Genomic DNA, 16,243 nt, shown 5'->3' on the forward strand with positions numbered 1-16,243 from the left:
TCCCTATGCCGCTATGAACATAGCGCCATGAAGCCCACTGTGCAGCAAGGGATATACCATGCTTCTTGCTCTGTCACAGTCTCCGAGGTATAGTTCCCAGCCCACTGTGCAGCAAGGGATATACCATGTTTGTTGCTCTGCCACAGTCTCCGAGGTATAGTTCCCAGCCCACTGTGCAGCAAGGGATAGGCCATGCTTCTTGCTCTGCCACAGTCTCATCGATGCAGCACCCGGCATGCTTTCACAGTTACCCATATTCTCATCCTCACCCTGCTCACCACTATCTTGGGGGGTGACAGGTCTCTGCGTCCTCCCCAGACCCATTGGGTATGACTGGGTCTGAAAGATAAATGAGTCACTCAATAATCCCACAATATTTCTTTTTAAAGAAGATATGTTTTTAAGAGTCTAATTTGAAGAGCAATCTGGTACAACATTGTGCAGTGAAACAATCTACCGTCTCACAGAGCACACCACGATTGGGGCCTATCGGCACAAATATGACAAATATGTTTTTTATAAGGTGCATTAATAAAGTTAGGGAAACATATAATTGCAGGCAATTCAGCCAGAACAAAGGAAACGTTGTACTTATTCATACATTCGAAATTTAAAGTTAAAAAGAAATTGCTTTCATATCGGTCAACAATCCAAACAAACAAGTCTTATGTGTTGACATAACCAGTCCTTAATTTCCAATTCAAAGCAGTTTCTTGTTACTATAATCGCCAAAGAATCAATGAAAAATTTCAGTGGTATGCCTTCATCAGAAGCGGGTATCTGTAAAGTAGAGTGAAACTTCAGGCCTTTTTCAATGCAAAATTATACCGATTAGGCCGTGTATTCATTTGTCCCCATACACCCTATTTAGACGGTGTATTCATTTGTCCCCATACAACTCGACGAGACCATGTATTCATGTATCCCCATACACCCTGAGTCAGCACCCTGATCACCATTTTTCCACAACTTCTACAGTCTCTTTGAATGACACGATCCCAGAACATAGCCCCAAGCTTCTGACTTTCAGTTATTGAAATTAAGGCTATCCTTGCTTCTCTCAAACCTTCCAAACTGTCCCAGTGATCCTGGTCCAGCTGAGGTCGCTTAGGAACGTACTGACCTTTTATGCCCCCTGACCAGTAAACTCCTCATATCCTCTTTTAAAGGTACTGTGGTCCTAGATGTACTGAAACAAGCTTGGGTCATGTATTTATTGAAAAGGCCCTCTTTGAACCCTGGCGATTGTGCCAGCTATCCATCATCCCATCACAAATACCCAGTTTCTATTTCAAATATTAGACTGAGCAGTCACTTTGCAACTGCAAGGCCATCTTAAATCACACCAACTCCTGGCAGATCTCCTATTTGGCTTCCGCCCCAAACAGAGGTACAGAAATGACTTTATTAGATATTAAGAATGATCTCCGTCAGATCAGGGACATGTAGGTCTATTGGTGTTACTCATTCTTTCTGCTGCTTTCGATACCATAGAGCACACCCTGCTTTGTCAGTGTTTTAGAGAATTCGCCATGGTAACCAAGAATTTTGCAATATCGTTAGATTCCTGAGCAATTGAACATCATGAGTAAAAAGTTGGTAAGCATAACACTGAACTCATTGAACATGAAGTACTGCAGGTCTCCTGCATTTCTCCTAATATCTATGTGAACCCATTAGATCACCTCTAGAAAATCTACTCACAGTATTCCAAAATGACGCTGACAACACACACATTATTTTTTGTATCGACAGAGATTACATTTCTTCATGTGAAATATGCAAATCACTTAAATGACTTTATGTCATTTAAGTGATTTGCATACTTTCACATGAAATGGTTTTCTAATCAATGGGTTAAACAGGAGTTCATAATTGCTAATCTCTAAAGCACCACCTTCCATCAGGACCAATTTAACAGCAACACAACCTTATGTGCATTAATTCCCCCCCTCACCAGTAAACACCACAAGCAAAAAGGTAGTTGGGTCAGATAAGCCCTGTTCCACTGTGTCGCAGTGAGACAACACCTGATTCAGAGCTTCAGTGATTTCTCTTTAAATTACACATAATGGGAGGACTTAGTTGGCTTAGACAATATATTTCCCCATGATGTTTCAGATATTGGAGAATTTAGGTGAATTATCTTTTGAGACATATAAGAGTGATTATGTAGATCGTTCGTAGTAGGGAATGTCTCATAGATGGGGCAAATCCTGCAAAATGGATTTCTATTTCTATTTTATATTGGATTTATAAAGCGCCTTAAGCCAATGCAGGTGTAAATCTTCAAGTTGTCACGCATCTCTTTCTGCTCCCTTAATCTTAGGATGGCAAATTCAGTGCTAGGATTGGCAATATTGGAATTTCTCTGATTCATGAATGGACAAAATGTTACTTCTGAGGTTCAATTTCTAGGAGAACTCTTATAGAGAATAACTGGCCCAGCTTCACTAGGCCCCCTTCTCTCCAGTCAGAGAATCGCAGAGTCTGTAGTCCTGGGGATAATTCTGAATTGTTAGTAAAGAGGGGGGAGATAACAGGCCACATTTCCTTTGTGCTTCATCCCAGCTCATGCGCGTGGCTCTAGAGGGTGCTAGGGCCATCTAGAAGTGAACTCTGGAGTGAAATCTAGAAGTCAAAGTGAAATCTGGAGTGGAAACACATAAAACAATTGTTTTAATTCAGCCCATCTGTTTTGCAAAGAATAATGTAACAGGTGCAAATTGGATCCCAGTTGAGCAGAATAACAATATTGTAATTGTTTTACAGAGTCAGGTCACTTCTCGCTAAAGAAGCAGTAAGTGCTGTTTTAGGATTCCCGGGGGAAATATTGGGCCATACAAATATGAGTATTTATGTTTGAGGTTTCTTGATGCCTGTAAGGGTGAACCTTCTGGGGAATGCTTGAAAAAGTAATAAACGTTTAGAAAGGGGGTTATTTTTATTAGTGATCATCCTTTCTCTTGTCAAAACCTTCAATCTATTAATCATTTGTATTCATTTATGAACAAGAATGCTCCCTGCAACAACGATCCCACCCACAGAAACTGGAACAAGAAACAAGCTGTTCTAGTGCAAATATTTGTATTCTATTAAAAATTAAACATGGGTCATAATGCGGTTGGTCCCATAATTCACAATGCTGCAGAAGTCAATCAAAACACTGAAAATGAATTCAGACTACAATGAAAAATAAATGTATTACAACTGTAGCATGCATACTTTTATCTCACTGAGCAGTTAATCAAAACATAGAACATTACATTTATTTCGTCCTTTTCTGACATACAGCCAGGCATATGTAAGGCAGATATGAATGCCTATTATATAATATGCACAGATAGTTAACATCAGCTGACTAACCAAATATACTTGTCAGCATCAAATGAAATGCACTTCAAATTTTAGTTAATGCAAAACCAAATGCAAAATCTAATTATTTAATAAGAAATTATCTGCAAAATCTGTCATGTTTAAACATGTAATCTTAGTATGTGTTTCTTCTAATTTAAAGAAAGCACTGGCACCTTTACTTTACAATGCATATTCAAAATTAAACGTTTTGATCTCCATAGAAAATATAGAAAATGGCATTTCATTTAAGACAGACAGTTGTGAAATGTGGGTTTTCTATTTTTATTTTATTTAAATATTCTAACGGGCTGTGCAGGTGAAATGTAACTTCAGGGAATGCTAGTATTGGAATGAGAAAGTGATTCTATTCAGAGAACATGAATAAAGAATTTATTATTTTTTTTAATTGATTTTAGCTGAATTTAATCAACTTTTTCAATTTATAACAACACATTTATCAAAGATTACATATAAAACACATGACAGTATAAAACATAAAACCATAAAACAGAAGCATTTTCTTCAATTCATCATATCTAGAAGAACATCCTAGAATATTAATATCACATACAACAATGAAAGTGGGGAATGAAGAACAACAATAACCACGACAATTAATAAAATGAAAAGCTTTCCTAAGCCACTAAAAAATAAAGAAAAATACAAGTGCGAAAATACCACATATCACTAGTGGTAGCATAGAAACAGGGCAATTAACATTTGACATTCATGTCGTAATCACTTTGTACATGGAAGTGTTCATATTAGTTAAGCATCACACAAGGTTGTAAGTCCTTATAGAACGTGCTATATATCAAAACAACAACACCCCCCCTAGCACCAATACTGGTGATTAGATATGAGTTTTAATTGCCATTCAATTGGCAGAACAATAAATATAACACTCACAGATCTCAAAGGACATTCACCATTAAGGGTCAGTCTATTTTATCAAATCTAAAGCTCGCAGAAAGTTGATTGTTGCCAATTTTATACTCATGCAGTTAGTGGTGGAAATCGCAAGCCATCTAAATTAATGCCTCATCTGACTAAAATAGGCCAAGTGTTTACTGAAGCGACTTTGTCTTAAATGCATAAGATCAGGACAGTCTACTATGACATGCTCTAAGGTTTCAACAGTTGTTATATTGTTACAAAAACGACACCCTGAGGATTCAGGCGCAATCTCTTTCCTGCGTGCTTGAATTTCACGAGTGGGGCATAAATTAAAACGCATGCGCAATAATGCATTCCTAATGGTAGGAGAAGGAGCTTTACACAGATAGAATGCCATTTCTCTATAACGTTTTGCAGCGAACACAGAGGGGTCAAAGTCTTTATACTTCAAACAGGAGTCTCTGGTATCAATCCAATCCATCATATAGAGCTTTTTCTTTGCTCTATCCGGATCGGAGACAAGAGTTTCAATGGAAATTTCTGCATTTATTAATATGAATAAGATGTTTTTAGACCATGTTTTAGGAAACTGATGGGAGGACGACAACCGATAACTGGATACTGTGGCTAAGGTTGAATTATCAAGTGCAGATAATAAGCATTTTCTGAACAAACTACATAAGCGCCAATTATACATTGCCATTAGCGAGGTCAGTCCCAATTCATATCGAATCATCGTCCCTGGAGTGCTTTGTGGCAAGTGAAGAATTGCACGCCAAAACTTTGCTTCCAATACATTCAGAAACACTGGTTGAATCACACTATATGTTTCTAAACCGTATAAAATGGTAGGGATGACATTTTGTATACAAAATATAAGGGCAGGTTTAATAGAAAATGTCCCATATTTGTACATAATGAGTCGAGTCTGGCGTATTGCTGCGAGAATTTTAACTTCAATTTTTGTTAGCTGGGATTGAATAGTCATGGGACCATCAAATAAGATGCCCAAATATATGTAGTTAGGAACCACCTTGAGACTTATGTGTTCTATTTTCCAGTTCATTCGATGACTACACTTGCCTTTTGGAGTATAGACAACAATTTGAGTTTTCTTGTTGTTTACCACCAACTCATTAGATCGAAAATATAGACATAGTGCTGCTAGGAGGTTTTGAAGACCAATAGGTATTTTAGATATTAGCACTAAGTCATCCGCATATCATAGCGCTTTCACCTCGATGTTGTCCAATTTCGGTGCATCTGCGCAAACCTCGTCAAGGGCACTTCTGACGTCATTGATGAAAAAATTGAACAGCTCCGAGGCGAGTATGCATCCCTGCTTAAGTCCCCGTTCAGTCAGGACAGCCGATGATAGAAGCCCCTCTAAGTTTAATCTTACACTAATTGAAGTGTTCGAGTGTAATGCAAAGATGATGTCACTTAAAGTTGACGGGCAACCTGCCTTTAACAATTTATCCATCAGCCGAGGTCTAGAGACTGAATCAAAGGCCGAGTGTAGGTCTACGAACGCAAAGTACATGGGCTGTTTGATGGACTGTGCTCGATGTTTAATGGCGCGAAGAGTGATTAAGTTCACCGCAGTCCCTAGACCTGCAACAAAGCCTGTCTTCGCGGGATCACGCTGCTTTATATTGAAGGTCCATTGATTTAATTCCTTCAACACCAAACGGGAAAAAATCTTGCCCGGCGCATCTAGGAGAGCAATGGGGCAATAACATTTTGGATCCTTACGATCACCCTTTTTGTAGATGGGAACTATTAAGGATGTGCACCATGATTTTGGAATTATCTTGGTAAAATGTGTTGGAAGGTATTATATAAGATAATGGCCCATTCTTCTGGGTTCTGTTTGAACATGTAGTTTGTTAGACCATCCGGTCCGGCAGCTCTTGAAGAAGATGACTTACTTATGAATTCTCTCACCATGTCTATAGAGCACTCCAGAGACCAGCTTGAAGAAGCTCTCTGAGTATATTCATACTGTTATGATCAGCATATAGTTGAGAGAAATGCTTTACCCATTGTGCTTCTGGGACACCATTTAATTGGAGCTCCAGTTGAGAGGAGGAATTACACTTGTTCAATAATTGCCACACTTGTGCCGAGTTTTTCGAATAACAAGCAGATAAGAAATTTTCGCTGTCAACTTGAAAAAGCTGAGCTTTCCTGGCACGAGTCCAGTTACGATATAAGCATTTCGCTGTTTTAATGGCTTTGAGCTGTTCATTTAATAGCAATTTTCGAAAATTACGTATTTCCTTTCTTAACAAGGTGTTGCGTTGTTGTAAAGCAAGGTCAAAACCATGAATGTGAGATCGAGATGGTCTGGTGATTAGCGGTTGGATATTTCTAAACATATCGAGCACATCAACATAAGATGTTACAACATTTGTGCTTTGATGTTTTAAAATGGCTGTATTTAAAGTCTGTAGCTTGACTGGTGACCAATGAAAGCGATTCTTACCATTATTAGTTATCAGCGCTTGATTAGACCATTGTTTAATAGTAGTGTCTGATTGACATAAGGCGGACCATTGGAGAGACAGTAAATGATGATCACTATGTGTTTGCTTTATGATTTCCAATTTGGTGGCATTTGCATGTATGCTTTCACTCACATAGATGTAATCTATAGTGGATCTAGAGGCTCCTCTTTCCCACGTGTGTTGAGGTGGAATGTCACCCATAATGGTCCCATTCGTCATTTTCAAGTTTAGATCTTGAATAAATATTCTCCATTTCTGGCTTGCATTGCACAACCCCTTATTAAGTGTTGGAAGACATACAAGATTCAAGTCGCCAACCACCATTGTACCAGAGATCGATTGCAGGGCAATCGTTTCAAATACTGATGATGAAGCACGATAGAAGGCATCATCAGTAATGCCCGCAGGGTTACGATAAAGGTTTAGAAGTGCAAATACATGAGGTCCATGAGTGATCCTGACCACCTGAATAAATCTATTCGGAGAAAGCCACTCCCCAATTTGGAAATTCCTACTAGATTTTACAGCCACCAATAAGCCAGCCGTGGGCCTGCCTTTGTTTGAGGACACTGCAGGAAGCAAGCAAATAGCATGATCATCCCATATGGGTGCATGTAATATCCAAGTCTCTTGCAGAGCTACAATGTCATAATTGTTTAATTGAGCATTCACTGTCCACTGTAGATGCGAGAAACCTCTTGTATTCCAACTTGCCAGAGAGATGGTTTCACTCTTCTCAACTATTGGTGGTTATAATGAATTTTTTGTTGTCAAACTACTCTGAGAGCAGTTAACCTCAGTGCAAAAGGTACAAGCGCACTCTATGGTCGGTGTCTGTACTGCTGTCTCAGTTTGTTCTTTGTTCTCTTGGGCAAGTGGACGAGCTGGATCTAACGCGAGCAAAAAGCCCAAACTAAAAAGGTCCATTTTCGCTTTCCATAAAGCGTTTCGGACCAACTTTGATCCATAATCTTACAATTGATAGATTATTCTCACAGATGAATTCAATCTGGTCAAAATCACTCGAGGACAAGTCTTCCAGGGACTGAATGTCAGCAAAGATATTCAAAACACTTGAACGACACAAATCATATTTTGGAAAAGGCCCCTCTCGACACTTTAAGATTAAGGTATGAAAAGAGTTGAATCGCTGTGTTTTAATATCTTTATGGGTATGCACTTGAGTTTTAGGTTTCACACCAGAGATCACATTAGAGTTTCTCATATTTGAACAAGAGGAAGGAAGGTTAAACTGCACCTTCTGCACTGGAGCGTCATTTAGGCGGCCCGAAGATTGGTCTCTGCGGCGACACTCATCTTGAACCTGAGCAGAGCCAGGTATTCCGGCAAAAGCTGGAATTTCTGTCGCACGATTTATCTCAGGAAGCACCTCGGCCAGCCTCTTACCAAGATAGGCATCTACAGCCGATTTCAAAGCAGACAGCCGATTTTCAAAGCCTGCGGAAGCTGCGGGAGCTATCTGTCGACTGGAGCTCACCACAGCAGAACCGGTCGAAAGAGAGGAAGCCGCACCACCCGAAGTGTGAAGCTTTTGGGGCATATTTAAGGTTGAATCACGCTCAAAAAGGTCCACCAGTTCATTCAGTGGCGCATAACCACTAGGACGAGCTTGGGATGAATTTACAACCAGCGGACCAGAAGTGGAAATGGTTGCGGACTCGGTAGCCACAGACACCAGTGGGGGAGCAACAATATCTTTAACGACTCTCAGGCTTTGAGGTTGAAGCACTAAAGGCGCAGTGGACCAGGTTGCAGAGCTGATTGAAGGATTTTTGATCTGGATATTTTGATTGATTTCTTTATTGGTCTTTCGCGTTGTTGATACTTTGGATGTCGATTTAGTTCTTTTTAAAACTAAAGTTTTCCTCTTGTTTTTCTGTGCAGGAGCCTGACCTTCATCAACGCTGCTAATCTTGTTAGCAGCAGGATAATCAGGTCTCTGTGGAGAATCAACACTGATCCAAGAGTCATTTTTTTGGTCAGTAACGGCATCTATGTACTCTACAGGACGAATTATTTTTGCAAAGGTTGGAACAGCTGTTTGCGGAGTTCTTACGCTCCATGACTTTGAAATATGATTAAGTTCTAACCCTGACAATCTCTGTAAGATGTCTGCTTTATGTTGAGCTGCAGCCACAGAACCTGAAGAGCTTAGACTTTCCAGGGTAGAAAGTCTGTGCATAATGAGGTTCAGAGTAGTGGGAGATGACGAGTTTTGAGAGCATTGTTGCATCCACTCACCAATCTGATCAATTTTTGCTGTTTGGAGCGCTATTTTGTGATCCAATTCTTCAAAAAGTTTGAAGAGACTTGATATGGTTGTATTCACGGCCCCCAAAGTAATTTCTAGGAGACCCGGGTTCACATGCAGCTCGCCAGGAGTTTTTACCGACAAACAACATCTCGGCGTTGGCTGTATAAAGGACTCATCGATTACATGCCTTGTAGAGTCCATGGAACCAGGAAGGTTGTAGTCAGTAATAACAGACAATCTAGAGCTCTCCAGATCATTATTGCACTGTTGCGAGGATATGTATTAATCATTGCAGATTCTTTTGCATTCACGTCAATGATCTCAATCACATCTTCGCAAACAGTAACATCTACCGGTGTATTAGATCTTTGGTGCTTCGAAATTGCTTTAGACTCAGCAACAAAATTCGTTTTAGCTGTAGCACTGGCAGCTATCATCGAACTGTCCAACGTTTCTTCCTCAACTACCGTTACCATTTTATTGCACTGTGAAATTTTGGCAGGAGACTGAGGTAAAGTTAATAAGGTTTGGTCAGAAATGACCACAGAGGAGATTGGCCCATTAGCGCGTAGTGGTGAAGTGTTTGTAGATTCAAGTAGCTGCTTGGTTACTGACGGCAGCGTGCTTTCAGGCAGGCCAGGCGCGTGAGTCACTGCTGAGAGATCATTTATTTTGTCATAGAAATTTCTAATATCTCGATTTTGTGAGGGGGTTTTAGTTACTGGAGTGAGAGTAATCGATTTCTTCAAAATTCGAGAGGAGCTCTTCTTTTCTTCACACAGTTTAAAATTGTGCCAATTTACTGGGGTTTTAAGCTCATCCTTTGGAAAAGTTATCTCAGGAGTGGCTTTGCCAATCAGCACACCATTTACATTATTACTAGTGTGTTTTGGAGCGGGTACTTCAGGCATGTCCGATTTGAGCGTGTACGGCACACGAGACATGAGTGGCCTACTAATTAAAGTTCTCCTTGTGCAGTATATCAGACAACCAGTGTACACCGCGCAATTAGAAAAACAATGAAAAGCTCTTCAGACGCCAGTTAAAATACGTTACAACCAACACCACGCAAAAGGTCAACAATTAACAAATTAAGACACATGAAACACAGAGAAGCATCGACAAAATACAAGAAAACTAAAAGGTTGGGAGTTAACGCTACCCGTGACCGGTCGCCACGGCGAAGCGGCAAAGCGGGACTCCACGTGTGCGCGCGCTGTGCGCGCGGGCTCTTGCATAAATAGCACGCCGACTTGGGCTTAAAGGAGGCTAAAATTAAAATAAACGAGGAGTAAATATAAATATTAATATAAAGTCTGGATAATATAGTAAACGTAAGTCCAATCCAAGGATGTAGGCATCCGCACCTTGTGGGTGATGTAGTTGCAACACGTAGAGAAGCGAACAGGAGAAAATTCTTCCAGCGGTCCTGGCAAAGGCAAAGCGGGACTCTGCGTGGACTCCACGTGTGGGCGCGCGCTGTGCGCGCGGGGTCTTGCTTAAATAGCACGCCCACTTGGGCTTAAAGGAGGCTAAAATTAAAATAAAGAAGGAGTAAATATAAATATTAATATAAAGTCTGAATAATATAGTAAACGTACGTAAGTCCAATCCAAGGATGTAGGAATCCGCACCTTGAGGGTGATGTAGTTGAAACACGTAGAGAAGCGAACGGGAGAAAATTCTTCCAGCGGTCCTGGCAAAGGCAAAGCGGGACTCTGCGTGGACTCCATGTGTGCGCGCGCGCTGTGCGTGCGGAGTCTTGCTTAAATAGCATGCCCACTTCGGCTTAAAGGAGGCTAAAATTAAAATAAACGAGGTGTAAATATAAATATTAATATAAAGTCTGAATAATATAGTAAACCTAAGTCCAATCCAAGGATGTAGGAATCCGCACATTGTGGGTGATGTAGTTGAAACACGTAGAGAAGCGAACGGGAGAAAATTCTTCCAGCGGTCCTGGCAAAGGCAAAGCGGGACTCTGCGTGGACTCCACGTGGGCACGCGCGCTGTGCACGCGGGGTCTTGCTTAAATAGCACGCCCACTTGGGCTTAAAGGAGGCTTGTGGGTGATGTAGTTAAAACACGTAGAGAAGCGAACGGGAGAAAATTCTTCCAGCGGTTCTGGCAAAGGCAAAGCGGGACTCTGCGTGAACTCCACGTGAATAAAGAATTTAAGAAATACCGAACTCACCCTTCCTTATTCACGCAATTGGGAAAATAGTCTCCTTTTTGACATTGCTTGACTGATATTGTTACAGAGCATCAGATATTTCAAGCCCTTTGCCGAAAGTGTGACAACTTATGCATCAGAACCCACAGATTCCAGGAGACTATTTTCTTTCTAAAACAAACTCAGGGACAAAATATTTTATTGTTTTCCTCCCAGAATTGCATTACTAAGGGATGTGATATTTAAGTCCACAATGAGGCCTAAATTATTTTATATTTCAGCTGTTGCATTAACTGTTCTGAACAGGAGTCAACCTCTGGGATGGATTTCTTAGGACTCCCCAGCTGGCACTGTCCTATTCAGGATAGGAAGGCACAGGATTCCAAGTCATCTGGTTCTCCTCCTAAGCCTTTTAGATCCTGGTAGGAGCGTCCTCTTTTACGGGTTTATCTGGAAAGCCCTCCTGGCCAAATGTCTCAACTCTGTGTCTACAGGTTTAGTCGAGGTTTTCCTCTGCCACATTTTCTGTGTGGCAGGTAGCAAGAGAATGACAAAGAGAGCTCTTTTCTCCATACAGCCAGGACTTTGTATACCAGCCAACCACCGCCTACCTTAAAGTCATATTACACTGCCATTTTGATTTGAATGTTTCTGTAATTCATTTTTGTTACTAATGCACAACCAAAAAGGCCCTATTTAGCTTACATTAGCCCATGACCTCTGAGCATCATAAGAGCAGGATCCTGTCTCAAACTGGCCCACCACTTTGGAAAAACTGTTTTAATAAATGTTTTTTATCTATATACTTCTTTAGGTAAAGGTGTGAGATGGTTGTAAATAATATGTTCCTGTTTGTGGGAATATTCTGCATCTTGCTCTACATTTTTCATTTTTGTGGGTTCAAGAAATGTATTTTAATTACTATATGCAAATTATGAAAAATGTCTGCATTTCAGAAGATACATTTTTATACCCATTTTTATTATTATTAGGAAATGTATTGAATGTGGACTTAGCTTTGGAAAACAACATAGTGCTTTAGAATCATGAGGGAAGAACAAGGTTTGGGAACAGAGAAACAAGGGATTGTGGGGAGGACAATTGTCAGCAATGCCTCTACAAGTAACCAGGGGAGGAAAGAGTGTGGTGTGGATCAGATCATGCAGACTCAGATGCTATCTGATTGAGCGTGTCATGCACGTTTGGAATCTCTATTCGATAACTTGGTGAAATAACTGGTGCAAAAATGAAAAGGAACTAGTGAATTAATAGGCATTTTGTATGTAACATTTTGTTCTATGAGGCTAATACTTACATTTCTTTAATGTTTCTGCGCACCTCTGAAACTAACCCAATGGCTTTATCGTTTGCCATATATCTGGTTTTCTAATGAATTGTGCCTTCGTATGTGTTTCACTTAACTTGACGAGTAATTTGATTGATGGATTCTTTGATTGGTGGATTCTGTAATAAAGCAGGCTGGTAGCACTTCAGATGACACACAGGAAAGTTCTTTATTGCTCCTTGTCAGGTTACATTAAGTTATCTCATAGGAGCCCACCAGCTCCCATCACCCAGGCGTGTCTCCCTCTAACTGCCTGAATATAGAACTTCCACCTCTACCACTCTCTCACTCAGGCATCAACAATCTCACTGCATTCCCTCTTGCATCATGGGTTCCACACATGCCATCCAAGCACTATACAACACATCTCCCTTCCTTTCCAGAGCACACCACATACCATCCAGCACTATACCACACATTTCCCTTCCATTCCCGACCACACCACATACCATCCAAAACTATACAACACATCTCCCTTCCTTTCCAGAGCACACCACATACCATCCAACACTATACAACACTTCGCCCTTCCTTTCCAGAGCACACCACATACCATCCAACACTATACAACACATCTCCCTTCCTTTCCAGAGCACACCACATACCATCCAACACTGTACAACACATCTCCCTTCCTTTCCAGAGCACACCACATACCATCCAACACTATACAACACATCTCCCTTCCTTTCCAGAGCACACCACATATCATCCAACACTATACAACACATCCCCCTTCCTTTCCAGGGCACACCACATACCATCCAAGCACTATACAATACATCTCCTTTCCTTTCCAGAGCACACCCCATACCATCCAACACTATACAACACATCTCCCTTCCTTTCCCAACCACACCACATACCATCCAACACTATACAACACATCTCCCTTCCTTTCCAGAGCACACCACATACCATCCAACACTATACAACACATCTCCCTTCCTTTCCAGAGCACACCACATACCATCCAACACTATACAACACATCTCCCTTCCTTTCCAGAGCACACCACATACCATCCAACACTATACAACACATCTCCCTTCCTTTCCAGAGCACACCACATACCATCCAACACTATACAACACATCTCCCTTCCTTTCCAGAGCACACCACATACCATCCAACACTATACAACACATCTCCCTTCCTTTCCAGAGCACACCACATACCATCCAACACTACACAACACATCTCCCATCCTTTCCAGATCACACCACATACCATCCAACACTGTACAACACATCTCCCTTCCTTTCCAGAGCACACCACATACCATCCAACACTATACAACACATCTCCCTTCCTTTCCAGAGCACACCACATACCATCCAAAACTATACAACACATCTCCCTTCCATTCCCGACCACACCACATACCATCCAACACTATACAACACATCTCCCTTCCATTCCCGACCACACCACATACCATCCAACACTATACAACACATCTCTTTCCTTTCCAGATCACACCACATACCATCCACGCACTATACAACACATCGCCTTTCCTTTCCAGAGCACACCACATACCATCCAACACTATACAACACATCTCCCGTCCTTTCCAGAGCACACCACATACCATCCAACACTATACAACACATCTCCCTTCCATTCCCGACCACACCACATACCATCCAACACTCTACAACACATCTCCCTTCCATTCCCGACCACACCACATACCATCCAACACTATACAACACATCTCCATTCCTTTCCCGACCACACCACATACCATCCAACACTATTCAACACATCTCCATTCCTTTCCCGACCACACCACATACCATCCAGCACTATACAATAGATTCATCTGTACTTTAGCTGGTTAAAAAATACTTTTAAGCTTCATGTGCAAATACAATTATTTTAAAAAATGAAAGAAATGATGAGTCCCCCTTACACATGTACACCAACACATACATGCAATCCACATTCAAACAAGATCCCACACTTTCTTCTGACCATACTTCTTTTATTGTCTGATGTTCAAACATTGTGAAGGATTAGTCCCCACAAGATGTGTGTCAACAGTCCCCGCAATATGTGTGTGTGTGTGTGCGCGCACACGCGTGTGTGTGTACGCAAATGAGTGGTCTAGATTTGTGCATAGGTAGCCTCTTTTCTTATTTCACTCAGAGTAGACTCTGTTGAACAGATGTCAGTTATGAGAAAGCCAATAATGGAGCCATAGCCCACACCTCACCAGTCACATTATGTACTGATCACCTCAGACCCTATCTATATGCAATTTAGCCAAAGATGCAAGCTAGTCACACCACTTCAGAGCACCCTTCCAACTTCAACTTGCACCTGCAGGTCTCCACATAAATGTGATCCACATCTAAGGCATTATGCATCTAGCCACCAGGCTATATCGTTATTGGGCACTGAACTATTGAGAAAGCACAAATTAAGACAATGATAAAGAGCTGTGAAGTCATTCAAATGGCAGCTATGTGCTGTAAAAAACACAGAGAAATGCAGAAATCTCAAAGTAATTACTCTACAGTACAAATATTACTACTATGTGTAATGTTACCTAAATTATACAACATCTGACTGTGATGAAATCACAAAAAATGACATTGTTTCAACTTCGACCTTTGTAGAATGACTAGAATTTACATGACTCAAAATAGCAACCTGCTCCATAACATGCAACCAAATAGTGTCTTGTGTGTACCTGAACCCTCTACTATTCATCTCCTCAGAATCCCATTGGCATTGCCATTGCCAGTACCCAGATTCTCATTAATCCTGGTACTTATAGTGCATTTTCTTTGCCCAGTTAATCACAGTATAGTATGCTCCCTTCAAATATGGCCACACCAGTGCCCCATGTCAATTGGATTCTCAATGCCGCCTACCACTGAACTAAAATATATCACATTGACATGATCATTCCAAAGTGTTATCAAAACTAACTTTCCCAGAGCACCATCATCAATAACAATCCCAGAGTCACATCATTGCTATGGTTGCTAGTGCCCAATTACCACTAACATTCCCAAGAGCCTCATCAGCATGAACATCCCCACTGTCCCATTAGCACTAGCATTCTATGTACACCCAACAGCCCTCACATTACTAAAAACCTTTATCATGTTTTCAAATCCCCAGCAGCACATTCCAAGTTCCTTATCTTCAACTCTTACATTCCAAATACAACATCCAACCATAACATTTCCAGAGCCCCACCACAACTAACGCTCCAGGTGACCGATGAGCGATAACATGCTGATGCCCATTTTTAACATTCTCCAAATCTCATCAACACTAGCATTCCCGGTGTCCTATTAGCACTAACATCCAAAAGCTCCACCAACAAGAACATTAACATAGCTCATCAGCATTCACTTTCCATGAGTCCTACCAGCAATGACATTCACAGCGCCCCATTGGCACTAACGTTCTACATGACCCATTGGCAATAACATTCTACATGCCCCAACAACACTAACCTTCCCAAACCGCCTTCAGCACTAGCATTCCCAATACCCCAAGAACATTATTATTCCAAGTGCCCCATCAGCTCGGATATTCAAAGTGTGCCATATGCGGTACCCCATTGGCACTGGATATCCCACTCCTGCTCCAGTACTGACATTCCCACTGCCTATCAACAGTGTCCGCATTGACCTTCCCAGTGCCCACTACCACAGTGCCCA

The sequence above is a fragment of the Ambystoma mexicanum genome, chromosome 7p, assembly GCF_040938575.1.
Source record: "Ambystoma mexicanum isolate Mex_15411 chromosome 7p, UKY_AmexF1_1, whole genome shotgun sequence".
Classification (NCBI taxonomy): Eukaryota; Metazoa; Chordata; class Amphibia; order Caudata; family Ambystomatidae; genus Ambystoma; species Ambystoma mexicanum.